This window comes from Aythya fuligula, chromosome 4 (assembly GCF_009819795.1).
Source record: "Aythya fuligula isolate bAytFul2 chromosome 4, bAytFul2.pri, whole genome shotgun sequence".
NCBI classification, from domain to species: Eukaryota; Metazoa; Chordata; class Aves; order Anseriformes; family Anatidae; genus Aythya; species Aythya fuligula.
The window spans coordinates 26,023,567-26,038,427 of record NC_045562.1 but is presented as its reverse complement, the minus strand read 5'-3'; the positions used below and the strand labels follow the sequence as shown (position 1 = coordinate 26,038,427).

The 14,861-nt window shown below is 41.1% G+C and overlaps 1 protein-coding gene across 2 annotated transcripts in view; it reads right to left on the bottom strand.

Annotated features, from left to right (window-relative positions):
- The window catches only part of MFAP3L (microfibril associated protein 3 like), a 35,909-nt gene extending 22,607 nt beyond the window's left edge, over positions 1-13,302 (bottom strand). Inside the window, exons 1-2 of one of the 2 annotated variants that reach the window (XM_032186091.1) lie at positions 13,065-13,302; positions 11,412-11,518 (exon numbers count right to left, since the gene is read on the bottom strand). The gene's annotated coding sequence lies outside the window, so the exon portion shown is untranslated. The remainder of the gene's footprint in view (positions 1-11,411; positions 11,519-13,064) is intronic. The other variant, XM_032186090.1, reaches the window with a different exon arrangement.
- Between the last annotated feature and the right edge of the window lie 1,559 nt (positions 13,303-14,861).

Genomic DNA, 14,861 nt, shown 5'->3' with positions numbered 1-14,861 from the left:
AGGCCTAATGCTTCCAGGCCAATTTCAAGCAAAAGTACCTGAAGCTTTTCCCTGGTGCAGAGGAGAGCAGACTTCCCCGACACACGGGGTTTGGAAATAAAGGAGCCTTTACGGCATGGGTACATAAAAACGGGCAGGAAGCATGAGCTGTACTTAAGGAAACTCGCCATGGATTAAGTTGGGGCCAACTGAGAACATGTTACAGATAAAAGAGTTTTGGTTCCTTTCAGTTTTTGTGTCCCCTTGTCTACCCCGGCCCCATCTCTGCTCCCCCACCCCCACCTTCCCTGCCCCTGATTTCCTATCCATTTCCTTTTAGCTACTGAAAGGTGCAGGTGGGGTATTGCTTCAGGGGATGCTGACGAGATGAAACTCTAGGCTAGAAATCAGGAGTCACTAAGCCAGGAACAGAGGGATCTCAGTACTCTGCTGAAGCCTAAGCAGGCTTTTGTCTTCTAAGAGCAATATTGGATGACAGACGGATTAGTGGGGGCCCTGGGTAAGCCAAAGGCCTGAGGGTCAAAGCAATTGGTTTACAGTTACCCTAATAATGTCAGATGCCTCACACTCTTTAATTCTTTTCCTTTCTACACCAATTAATCTTACTCATTTCAAGTTTCTATTGCATGAAACAATGGTCATTTCTCTGTCTGCTTTTGCTGACCTTGGCTGTCCCATAGCTCCCCAGCTGAATAAACTGAGAGAGGGCAACAAAAGAAAAATAAAAACAAAAACAAATCTACACCTCTAATTAGCTTTTGAAACAGCAGTGTTTACCATTCACTGCATGAACTGACTGTCAGACATTATACCACCATGGAAACACTCTACAGCTGCATGTCATGAATGTAAAATAACACGAGGCACAGAATACAGTGCTGAATTGCACATGAATGAGAAAACACCAGGAAAGCTGCGTGACCTTCAGCAAGATTCAGTGTTTATGTCATTGAGAAAAATGAGCCAAATTATTCATGAGACTGAAAGGGGGAGAACAGACATGCGATCTCGGAGCAGTAAGCATTATCTTATTCTTGTGGGGAAAAATCAAGACAACAACATTAATATTACCTCTTCCTTTGCACTCTATCTGAGCCAGAATTTTAGGAATATGTGAAGCTTTGTGTGTATTATCCAACTGTCAAAAGATGGTAGGATTTTAAAGCATCAATCAATGCAATTTCTATTTATTTATTTTTATGAAGCAAATGCTTTCAGAGGCAAGGTGAATCAGTAGGTGTGAATCATCAGTAATGTGGCTATAGCATGGAGGAAGCTTTTAAAGAATAACATGTAATCATGCATAATGTATAAATTAATATGTAGAAACCCAAATAATATGATGATGAACTATTAAGGATTTTATAAAATAAATTAAAAAAAACCCTGAAACTCTTTCCAGTAACATAGCCTGAAGCTTTAGTGACACTCTACACTTCTGAAAGGAAGTTGTGCATATTATTTGTGGTCATATTGCAACTGTAAATAGGAAATGTGACTTTGAAGATACTGTTCATCACAAGGAATAAAAATTCTTTTCTTCTACCTGATCTGCAGTTGTGTAATGCTGCTGAGCTGCACTGCTGCAATAAATGCAGAATTTATCCTGACACAAAAGGTGTGCCAGGATGGGCCTTGTCAAAAAGCCACATCTGGCACAGACCAAATGAAAAGCAAAAATATTGGATGTGCAATGTCTGAATTGTTTCTGCTACATAAAACCATGTAAGATGTGGACTGGTATTTATTCCTGCAGCCGTTTCCGTTTGCTGTCAGTGTACAGATGTTCGTCATCAGTGGCAATTTTAAACTAACAAAATGGTTAGTTAAGGGAAAAGGTGGTGGTTTTGTGATTAAGATATTCTGAGGACTACAAATGAGTGTCACAAGAGTCATCTCCTTCGATGTTTGGGGCATTTAATGCCTTTTTTCTTTACAGTACTCATTTCGTGATGCTGTATTGGCTGCCTGAAGAAAACTCAGTCAATCGGTTATTGTTTTAGTAAGCTCAGAGAGTAAGCTGTCCACAAATGATTTCAGAAAGCGTTGACACAAATGGAATGACCACATTTACATCCACCTCATGGAAACCGGGCTGTCCTTCAGGGAGATGTAGACAAAACCTCTGAGCACTTACAAAGGAATGCAGTTGAAGGAGACATTATAAAAATTTGAAAAGCAGTCGGTAGTTTATTACTGCTTTGGCTGGAAAGAAGATTTAGAGAATTGTAGTTTTGAGAAACCGTAGCCTTGGCCATTTGCAGCGGGATATTAAGTTATACGGGGCTGAGCAGTTCAGTTTCTGACATGTAATGAAATGTTTCTAAGATCCTCGGGGAGCATCTGGCTTTCCTTCCAGTTGTTTCTGAGGGGACTCCTGACCTGTGACGGAGTTCTCCACCTGCTGCATTTACTGTTTCTCATATGAACAAAGGCTGCACAGAATTCCCTTTGTGGGGTGCTCTTTTGCATGAACATTACACTCTCCAGCTGAACTGATTTGCTCCTGAAAGACACTTTTGGTATTCATATTCAGGAATAAGAATCCAGTGGATTTTTACATTAAATACTGTGGGTTTTGTCTTGTGGTATGAACAGTTTTGTGGTACAACACAGTTATCTAAAAGAAGCTCGCTTTTAACAAAGCTCATTCTTCATCCTGTATTGAGGTTCCAGATTTTTCACTTCCTTAAAATATAATATCCACATTTCTTGGCTCACATTAGATCAGCTAAGCCAGCATGTGTGCATGTATTTATCCCCTTTCAGCTATTAATTAGTTCATTCTCTTGATTAAAAAGCATTAAACAGCACTGGAGTTTTTATCCCGCAGCCCTTTCGATTTAAGACTCAGCTTTGTGACAAGGTAACCCTGCCATCTACTGGAAAGTCTTTAGTAATGACTTTTGTCTCTAAAACCGGGGTGGGGTGGGATGCCTACAGTTTTTACCTACAGGAAAGGACACCTCTGTTCTGGAAAACACAGGCTGATTTCCTGCTGTTCAGCGGAAATGTGCATCTGAAATGTTCAGATGGTGAGTTACAGGAGGAGGCATCGAATATGTAGTAAAAAGGGACTTTTCCTTTCCATCTGGGATCATTGACCTTTTCTCTGTCAAAGATTTCTGAATCTTTCATCGACCCCTCCAGACACTTTTTGGTTAGTGTCCCAGGACCAGGGGGATGGCTGGGGAATCCCGTGGCCTCACAGTTCTCTGTGTGGTCAGAAAAGCTGGGAGCTCGCTGGGCGGTTGGGGTTGCATAGCTGCTTTTATAGCTCAGAGATTTCCTATCTGTGGGTCTGAATTCCAGTTATGCACGGACCCCAGGGGCCATGAAGAATTCATCTGGGAAGATGGGAGAAGCAAGCATCTGGATAGAACAACGAGCAGCTATGAAGGGGAGCTGTGCATGCATCCATGTTGCACGTCTCCACTTCCAGGTGATGCTGTGGAAGAGATGCTGGAGCTCCACGGACTGGTTGGGAGCTAGTTTGTCTTCTTTGTAAGTTACTTTGCAGCTGGTAGGCTGCTGGCATCTGGAAATAGGGGGTTTAGTAACAGGCAAATACTCCTCCGGGCTTTCTGAGTGCATGCTTTTCTCTCTCTGTGTATCTGTGCGTCTGAGCAGTACAAAGACATTGTTATAGCACAGTCAGCCATATCCTGTTACATCTGTGCTTCTGGGAGCAACTCACCTTGACGGCATCAGAGCCGACATCTCTACTGACCACAGCCCCACCCCATGTCACGCTCCTCCTATATACACTCCTTGGAGGTGACTTTTGCTTTAGTTATTGCACAACACCGGTTTTCTGCCCAGAATTACGCCCACAACTTTGTATAAAAGTCAATCTAAAGAGCAAGAAGGATTATATTCTCTGAAAGAGAGGGAAACAAAACTCAAGCCAAAATGTAAATCAACATTTGTCACATACGAGTCAAAGGAATTCATAAATATCTGGCATTAGTTTTCAAGGACTGGAGGCTTAATCAACTGCCCTCCAAAGATTCCCAGATAAATTTGTCTGCAGGTGGTCTGTACTCCTTAGCACAGTACAGGCAACTTCACAAGCTCAGATACAGCTGTGTATGCTGCACAATGTCCCATGCTGGCAAATAAAGTCAGCTCTGACTTTAGCTGTGCTGGTCAGGACATAATGCTTGATGAGACTCGCATCTAAGCATCATATGTGGGGTATCTGTATGGGGCTCCCTGCAGAAGGAGTGAGTTTTGATGTACCAGTACCTGGCAGTGCAGATATGCCTAGCTGGGACTGGCTTTGCAACCACTACAGCTTCCCGTTAGCAAGCAGAAGGTTCTCCAGAGTGATTTTAAAGTGTAAATAGCTTTGCAAATGAAGTATATGAAACATATGCTTCAGTTTTGTTTTTCAGTCTAGATTGAAAAGCAAGATGCAACAGGCATATAATTTTAAGGATTATCATGTAATGGCAGAGATACCATCAAAGTCTCATTAGTGCTCTCTTGCCTCCACATACTATTTTTCAAAGGAGGTGATACTTCTTGGTAAGAGACTCTTCTATTATGGGGGAATTGATGTAACTTTCTCTTTGATAGGACAAAAGACCAAAATTGTTATCTACTCTTCATTAAAATTGTTATTTTACAGCTCACCTTTTCATTGAAAGACCTTGAATAGGGTTGGTATTACTTTCAGATATCAAAAGAAAAAAAGTAATTGGTACCAGCACATTGTCTGCTTATTAATATTTCAGGTTTACCTTTGTTGAGAAAAATGATTTATTCCCACCGTGTATTGGAAGGAAATAGGTTTAGCACAATCACAGACTTACTTAAATTTAAGTTCAAAAACATTTTAGGTTATTTAGTCTTATAGAGGATTGTCTCCTACAATATAATAGATGGCAGTTTTAGTTGGCTAGGTTTTAAAGACCCAGATACGTGAACATCATTCATGTGAGACTGAAACAGGATGAACGGTTTCAGGAATAGAACTGGCAGGGTGAGCCTGAGCCTCTGGGCTTTGCAGAAGAAACTTTGCATCGGGCATAAGCAGGGGTAGTTTTACAGGGAGAAAACACAGAACTCCTCAAGCTGATCATGATCAGATGAGGGAAAAAAAATAAAATATTTTGAGTGATTGCTAATGGAATTAGTCCTAAATTTCAGTTTCAGCACTGAACTAGTACTGCTTGTATTTAGGCTTGTGCTTAGGAGAAGAGAGTGGGATGGCGTTGTACACGGGACTGTGGTGCTGTTCTACCCTCCTGTGAACTCCACATCTCTTCCATGCACTGAGCCAGCTGATGTGGGCTCAGCCCACATTTTTTTTATCCATCTGCAATACATCCATACACATCACATTAAAGTATTTTTTGAACAAAAGTGGGACAATTTCAGTCATGGCTATGCCCTAAAGGGAACCAAAAACATTGTGGTTTGACTTCTCTGTCATGTCATGATATAGCATATGGGGCAGTTGTGAGAAAAATTTCTTCCACCTCCCCTGCATTTCACCTCCAGAAACACCAGCTACTGTCTACCCTATACAGAACATGTTATTTTTTGCTCATATACCACCTCTTTTCTTCTGATAGTTTTATAGTTTTTAAAAGCTCACTAAAGCTGCTTCTTCCTTCTCACGTTCCATTTAACAGATATTTTAGCTTTATAAATCTTTCCTTTTGTCTACAACACAGGTTGATTTTACTGCCTACTCTCATTGTCCCCAAGCCTACATTAACAAGCCACAGTAGGAGAAATCCTAACAGATCCTGGCAGGTTGCCTAAGAGGGAGCAAGTGGTACCATCTGGTAGAATAAATCAAATTGCTACAAACTCCAAGACTCACAGACTGTCAAAATTTTCATTGTTGCAGAGTTAAATAGGGTAACTTTTGTCTCAGAAAGCTACCTGTGCAGTGTTCAGAGCATGTGGATGTACTAAACTGAAAAACAGGAAGAGCAGCAGAACGTCCAGCCGGCCAGCCTCCCAACAGTAACCCTTCCTGGTGGAACTGGCTGCTGGGAATGTAGGTGATTTGTTCCTCTTTGCATATCTCTTGGTTCCAGACACACCTGGAGTTAAATTTTAGTGCCACACCTGTAGTAAGTGTTCGTGCACTCACTGTCTGGTCTGAAGCGTGCTTAGTTTCAAACCCAGTGTTAATAGACAAGGAAGGTAAATTTGGAAAACATTCAGATCTAGGATATAGACCTTCCATTTTTTTGGTGCCCCCAAATCTATGTTTGCATATAGTTTTATATATACATGTGATATATATATATACACACATAATATATATATACATATATTATATGGGCAAATACATGGGTTATTTATGTCATCAGTGCTCATGCATTGACGATAAGTGGTTGTTGAAAGTGTGTTCAGCTTAGAAAAAACAGAAACACTTCCACTCTGGTGCTTATGGTTGGATTAAAGGTACGTAATTTTGCCTGAGGAGTTTATTTCTGGAGTCCTGAGAACAGCTTAATACATTTAGAAAGCTAATTTTTGAAACTGCTGGAAAATAGTCCATAGACTGTTCATTTACTGTGTATACAGAATGTCTTATTAAATCATACAGTAATCATAAAAGGTGAAAACTTCATTTGATAATAAATACAGTATTTATGAATAATTTATATAGGAAATAAGGATGTATTAGATGAAACAGTATTCATATTTTCTTTGGAAAATACAAATTGGTCATTAAATGAATTAGACAGCTGTTAAATATCTGTTGGTTTTAAACTCAACCAAAACTTGGTTGAGTTTAAAAAATGTACATAAAAATGTTTAAAATGTACAAATTAAATAGTTATTCACTATTTCATATTTCATATTCAAATGCTATTAATTCCCGTAAAGACAAATCAAACTCCCTCTGTTGGGCTGTGGGGGTATTTCCTGTAACTTTCCTGTAACTTCTCCTCAGAATTAGTTTATGACGACATAGTCACAATTAAACCTTCTGTTTTGAAATAACATAGCTAAAAAAAATCAACAACATGCTAAGGAAAAGGGACTGTGCACTGCAATGAGAATTGAACTTTATGTAGAGTAAGGCCAAGTCCGTCGGACTTGCTTAGGTCCCCTGTGCTGGTATGTAGTGTAGGGGTTCTGCTGGGGGGTTGCATGCTGCACTTGGAGTTGTCACTTCCCCCACACGCCATGCCTGGAGCACTGCAAAGATTCAGATATTACATTAAGAATATAGAATTAATCCTTATGAGTCTGCTCTTTCATATTTTAAGATCTAGGAGCGCTAGAGAAAATATATGATGACACTGAGTGTATGCAGCCACTTTCTTTAGTATTACAAACCTGTATGGCTGACATAGTAGTGACAGTGCCAAACAGCAGGTATTGCTTTCTCACTGGGCCTCTTGAACTGCTTATTGAGGAACACAAACACACTTGATAAAAAGGAAAGAAGATCAGTACACATTTTGGTCACATGAAGAGGCAACAGTGGTAAGTCATACACCCAGGGGGGCTGAAATCCCAGGCTCTCAGCAAGGTGGGTGTCCTTAAGCAAATCTCTTAAGGTCTTTGCCCTGAGCTACCATTTATACACCAGTAACATGCAGGCAGTGTCTTCATAGTTAGATGATAGAGATACTTTAGGAGGTCCTTGCTGGATGTTCTGTCATTTGTATACACTGTGTAAAGTATTATTTGGATATTTGGAGTTACTGTCTGTTCCTTGTACTTACTGAAGGTGATATTGCTACTTTTTTTTTTTTTAATTATTATTTTTTATGTGAAATTAAGGCCACAATTTATATACATTAATAAGCACAGCTTTCAAAAAATGGCAGTTTGTAAGAAAATTTTGTTTTGATCTCTACGTACAATTTATCTTACAATTTCTAACAGTTCCCTAAGCACCTGCTGTTGAAAGTATAGGGAGAAGTGGAAAAGTCAAGTGTCATAAATAAGAAAAGATGGAACTGATTTAGGCCAAATATCAGCAACTATTGTACTGAATGCTAATATCAAACTGCAATACTGCACTGGTAAGGGCTTTCAGCAGTAGTGCCAATTCATGTGTTAAAAACATCAGGCTTTCTCTCCGTCTGCTCCCCTCCATGCCATTCTGCTTGATGGCACTCAAAGCCTTTGTCCTCTCAAGTAACAACTGACTTGTCTGCCAGTTTAGGGTGGCCTGTAGGCTGATGTTCTGTCCTTCAGGATATGTACTTTAATGCAGCTGTTTGTCAGCATCTGAAGTATTTCTTTGTGCAACAACACCGCTCTGAAACAAACTGAATAATCCAGTCTGAGGGAGCCAGGGAGAAATGAGCACCATTTCTGCTTGCCTGGGACAGTCTCCAACACCCAGAATCAGCAAACACACTGACAGTATCTCTAAAAGCAGTGTGGTGAGAGACAGAGATAATGCACGAGCAGGAGATATGCGGTTCAGCTCTGGAGAAAAGCGTATGGAAACTCTGAAGTGTACCAGGAGAACTGCACAGATCTCTGTTCCCTGCCGGAGCAGATTCCGGGCCGGAGCTGCAGCCCGTGGAGAGGAGCCCATGCAGGAGCAGGGGGTCTGGAGGGAGCTGCCGCCCACCCGTGGGGGACCCGTGCTGGAGCAGTTTGCTCCTGGGGGATGGATGGACCCCGTGGTACGGAGCCGTGTGAGAGCAGTGCTTGAAGAGCTGCTGCCTGTGGGAAGACCACACAGGGTCAGTTCAGCAAGGACTGCATCCCATGGGAGGGACCCCACAGCACAGGGGATGAGAGTGACTTCCCCGTCCTTATCTCAACCCTTGAGCCCTTTTCATCATATTTTCTCCCTGTTCCTCTTTGAGGAGGGGGAGTGAGAAAGCGATTGTGGTGGAGCTCGGCTTCCCACCCGAGTAAAACCACCACAGCGGCCAAGAGACACTGCTCCTAGGAGGGAATAATCCACTCTAGATTTTACTCTCTAAGCTCCCACCTTTAAAATGAAGATGTTATCTATTTTGCAAAGGCAACGTTGCATAGGTAAGGTGCAAAAATACCTACACTATGTATCCATCATTCCAATACTATGGTGAACTTGAACAAGCAGAAGCTGTTTCTGATTCTGTTCAGGTTGCTGCTTCTTTGGACTTTATGATTCATACTCAAGTAATTACTGACATGCAGGATCACATACTAGCTTTAAGCTTTTAAGAGACTTTCTAGCAGCTAGAGATAATCTCACTGCTACCTGGCATCTCTCCTGCATCTCTCCTGGAATTACACTGATCCAGGCTCAAAGAGACCAGAATTGGCTCTAATGATGTGACAATGTCAGATGTGGTTATAGGCTATAAATAACTAACTGCAGAGTTATCATGGACCAGCAAAAAATGGGCCAGGAGTACCAAGCTGGTGGGTGCTATGTGGGCTCAGCAGAATTTATTTAAATGTTTCAGTGCATGGCAGCAGTCTCTTGTACCCTGAGGACAGAAAAGGTTTATTTTTCTGCATCAAAGGGGAGGAGAGTATTTCCACTTACCTTCAGCTTTCTGCAGTTGTACAGTTGTTAAAAAATTGCACTCCAAAAGGGGAAAAATACTTATAAATCAGATTACTGATTTTAATATATCTGATAAAAAATTATGCTTTTGGGAATGGAACTTGGTTGACTGCCTTGGCAAGAAGTCATTGGCAGATGTGCAAGAGAAAATGCCAGAGTTAATGTAGATGTGAACAAGTAATTCCTGTAAATAGTGACCTGCAGAGGTGATCCCATCAGCGGGGCACCCATCAGCGAGGCTCGTTGGCCTTCCCCGAGCTGTCTGGTTTGGGGGAGCTGCAGGGGAGCACTAGGGGCCAAGCTGTGAGCTGTCAATATTGAATCCTCTGCAAGGCTAAGTGTTGTGTCATCCACTTCAATTTTTTAAGTGTTGGGAGCACTTAATACAGGGCTGTGACATTCATCTATGGTATTTCATTACAGAAACAAATGCTGCTGTTGTTTAAAACAAATCATTTGCATGTGAAGGAAAACAAAAGTGAGAAGGATTTAATGGGATTCAGCAAGATGAAAATTAAGAATTTCAATCACAAGCTTTAGATCCCTCACAGCCCTCACAGCACTGATTATTATTATTATTATTTTTTTCTGACAAGTTTAGGTGTATTGGCTATCCCTTCTCAGCCACCTATGGAGATCTTGCCTTCTTGTGTCAGAAGCTAAATCTGGGCCTGACAGAGCTTCACATAAGTAACTGCAAGTATTTTGGAGTAGATTCTGGCAAAGAAACCATACAACTATTTACAGAAATAGTTGAGGAGTTTCTATTTTGTGGAAGTATTATCTCTGTTCAGTAGTGGAGGAAGAGTTATATGCTGCTTTGCTTATTGTATGAACATCCTGTGACAGTACAATAGTGAAGGAGGATTTATAAGATATCTAGAAAACTCCTGTAAAGTCCTTTTTGCTGATTGAAAAGTGATCCATGGTGACTGTAGGATTAGGAATGGGTGTAGTTTTGTCCTGTAAGAAAGTAAGTAAGACAATGGCTTGGTAACAAGGGAACTCGATATTAGAACAAAAAAATTAAGATGTAAAAAAAGCCAAGGATATTTCTTAGACTTTAGAAAAGATTTTTTTTTTTTCCACTCTAAAGTTTTTTTTTTCTAGCTTACTTTTTTTTTTTTTTTTTTTTTTTAATGTGTTTGTAAGTTGTATAATGTTCTCAAGTATTTATATATAAAAAAATGTAATTGGTAAAGGAGTTTTGGGGGCTTCCAAGAACCAAGTTCCAATTTTAAATTGCCTTTAGTCTGAGTGCATACATTGTTTTGTACTTACATCTAAGGTGCAAGCCAGGTTTCACTGGGGCTGAATTTGAAATGCTGTTATTGGAGACAGCATTTTTGAATACCCGACTGTGGTCACTCAATTAGAAGACTTTGTGGCTTCTAGTGTCCTTATAATATTATATTTATTCTTCATCTAGTGTTCTACATTTTTTAATGTAAAACCTTTAAAATTTCTGGAAGTTAACACTCAAGTCTTACTAATCTTATTATGTCTGCAATGATATCACTTGCTCTTTGCTCATCGTGTAACATCTGTAGAGGAGCAGGTAAAAGAATTGGTAGAACCATTTCAGGTACATATTGGTACAAAGATCCACCAATGCTGGCTTTTGTACACAGACAGGGAGCCAAGTATTCTTCTTTGTGGACATCTGTGTCCGTCTCATTTAGTGCAGCCTTACTGTATTACATTCCCAAAGGAAAAGGTATGCAAATGATAGATCCAAATCCTTATAATGCTCATATGATTTCCCCTTCCTACTCCTTGCAATTTTATTGTCCTGTGAAAGAAAATACCACAAGACTCACAGCATACTCAGAACAAGAAAAAATCACAATATGGGTAAACATGGTGCAGAAAAAGAAAACATCTTTCCTTCAATAATTTCACTTACTCCTCTCTCCATGGCTTCCTCCATGATCAGCTGTTGTGTTTTGGAGATTTCCTTAATTGTAATCCACAAAACCATTCCAGTGGAAGGATGACTCTACACTGCCAAGCCTGGCAAAAGAAAAGATACAAATGATGTTTTATTGATCCTGCACTCTCCAACACTGCCATACTGAAAGTAGCTTCAGGATGTGCAAGGTTTCATCTCCAGTATTGTAATTTACTACACATTTTTTGTGGCCATGTTTTGTGTGATGACCGAGCGATTCTCTCTTTTCCTTCAGCCGGGGTTAGGTTTCCCTCTGTCCATCAATGATCATTGCAAATCAGCAATGTGTGCCATTCAGAATGACTTAATCAATGCTTGTTTTATATTAAATGCTTTAAAAAATAATAATAATAAAAAACATATTTATGCTCCATTACTACCAGATGCATACTGAAACAAAAGGTAGAGAAATGAGGAAATGCTGTATAAACTTGCACTGGGAACAGTCACACTACTTTGATCCTTTTCTGTTCAGCATACATGTGTACATGCGTAGACCCTCTAGACTCCTGTTTAGAGCCTGGCAGCTCGGTACCTCACCTCTTCCCATCATTTGACTTTGCAGTCAATGGCTGCTGCTCAACTGCTTATTTGCCGTAAGTCATGGTGCCAGGTTACTACATATTTTTTTCCATGAAAGCTGTAACTTTAAAACTGTGCATCCTCTTTCCAGACAGCCTGCCTGTGATTGGCACCTTTCAGTTAAAGGCCTGCTAACTTCACTCCTTGCTTTCTGCATTTACACCAAAGAATTGTTTCAGTGGTGGGCTGTAGGCTCATTGACAGAGCCAAAGCAAACGTAGGCCAAAAACATTCAAGGGAGAATTTCAGGCCTCAGATTATTCTTCCTAGCAAGTTTATATAGGTAATGCCTCAGATTATCAGCATTTGCAGCTGTTTGAATAATAATTATTCCCTCAGAGGGTTTATTTCATTCCTGTCCATTTTCTGCTCATTGCCAAAGAAGCTAAACAGTGTTTTGAGGAAGGTCCAGATCACCAGGTCAATTTTGCACAGCAATTGTTTTTAAAATAAGACAGACAGCATCACAAAACAACTTCTGGGAACATATACATCTCAAGTAATGACCTGTGAGTAAACCTTTGCTCTGAATGTAAGCCCACACCGCAGGGCCGTTTGATGCAGCCAGAAAGCTTTCTAATTAGCTTTAATATTTATGTCAATTTTTGAAAAGGAGATTCCAGCAGGTTCAGTGAGACATGCCTTGCATAACTTATTTTTTCACCTGTTTAAGCTGTAGGGATAGATGCTCATATCATAAATATCTCTCTGAAGGAAATGAATTTGTTGTACCCTGTCCTGCACAGTCTGTGAACGAGCTCACAGCCTGCAAACCAGTGTTCAGTTGCCTTAGCAGTGCATTTCAGACACTTCTTATCATGCAAACCATCCTCGAGGCAAGCAGCTCATGCCACCCACGGTAATAGGACAGGCTCACAGCTCTCCTGTTCTGAGGATGGCCTGTGGGGTACTGGCCATTTCCACCTCCTCAGTTCTCTGCCAAGAGCAGTAACTTGGATTAAAAACAAATGAAAACAATCTAATTAGCTTATGTTTTATGCTCTGACTGGAAAAGTTATGACTTACCAACACAGAGATGGGTGTTGGGCACGCAGTGGAGTGCAGTCGCTTCCCATCTTCGGCGTGATGCTCCAAAGCTAGGTGCCTTCAGCTGCTTCCCTCTCTGTGAAGCTTCAGCTCTCAGCAGTGCTCAGAATATTTTTATATCCCCGCTAGGCACAAGATTTCACTGGCACTGCTTCCAGTTGCTGGCCTTTGACAGACAGCAGGACAGCCCCTGGCAGAGCCAAGGATGCTTTGTCTTTGGAGCCCCGTGACGTTGCTGCAGCAGACGAGTCGCCCACTTGGTGGACACTGCGATCTGATGGGCTTCACTCCCTAACTCCTTCCTGCCTGCACCTTGCTCGCTGGTAGCTTTGGGTAACACTGCAGGTATCCGTTAAAATCTGTGATGTTCTGGGAGAGATAGGCTCCCTGCTTTTTGCCTCTGTCTATCCTTTTTTTTTTTTTTTTTTTTTTTGTGCTAGATGCTCACTGAAGATGCGTGGTAAGGTGTCCCTTACAGGATTGGCTCCTGGCTGAAATCTCCCTAACTCTCATGTTCAGAAAGCTGTGAAAATTGTCCAGGTGCAGTCCTTAGCATCTGCCTCTTCCAGGGGAGGTGGCCCCAGGGCTCGGTGCAGAGGTGACTTTGTGCTGCGGGTGAAGAAGTGCTTCTCTGCTGGGCTCATTTCCTGCAGCGTGGTAAGGTGTTACAGGGAGTGTGACCTGTACGTTTAGAGCCAGAAAGGAGTATGCTAGACCTTCTCTATGCAGTTCGGTTACATGCGTAAGTGTACATATGCAGACTCTCACTTCCGAGGGTGGGCAGATTGCTGCTTCACGTCTTCCCTTCATTTGATTTTGTGGCTCAGGGCTTCTGCTAACTGATTACATTTGCAACTATTACCAGCTGCTCTCAGTTATAATTCAGTCTTGTTAGACGCTTGCTGTGATGTAGGCAGAAAACAAAACAAAAAGAGTTTCTTATCAGATCATAATAGTCTTACCTCAAGAAACCTTTCCAGTAATTACCTTGCAGCTAGGCAATAATGTGCTCTGATGCTATAATATAAATGGAAGCGTGAAATCCAGAGTAATATGAGACAGCACATGGGCACAGCAGACATTGTCTCATCTCTAAAACATCACTCTATCCCTACTGCAAGAAAAATAAGTTAATTTTCATCTAAACTCAGAGAAACTCTGATTCTTGTCAAGCTTTGAGCATTTTAATTTGTGCAAAGTTCTCTTGGCAGTGCTTCTGCCTTAATAAAAGACACACTTTTGTGCAAGATAGGCAGATCAGAAAGGCTGGTACTCCTGACAGTACATTTCTTCCTAAATTAAGGTTTAAGCGTCCTGAGGGAAGTAAACATATTTTGCATAAAGTTAGAGGTTGCTCATGTTAATGCAGAAACCTGTGTAATAATTAACTGTAATTAACAGGGCCTGCTAAAATAAACTGCGAGGTGGCATAACCCAGTGTCACTGGGAGATGGGCTCTGAGATAGGAGGTTGGGTCACTGGGTAGCAAACAAGGGTAAGGTAGGGCTTGGCCTCCAGAGATAAAAGAAGAAAAGTAAAGCTTGAATTCATGGCAGGTTATCAGGAAAGCCTTTTAGATTTCAGATTTCAGGCATAAAGCACTGAGCCGTGTTTACAATGGGAGCCTAAAGCAGTTTTTAGGCTATGATTAGCTTTGTCTGGCAGGAAGGTCAGAGGTCAGACCAAGTAAAACCATGGTTTATGCAAACCTGAAAACCAATCCTAAACTGTACCATAATCCTAGTTCTAATATCTAGCTGGACTAGAAGAAGTGTG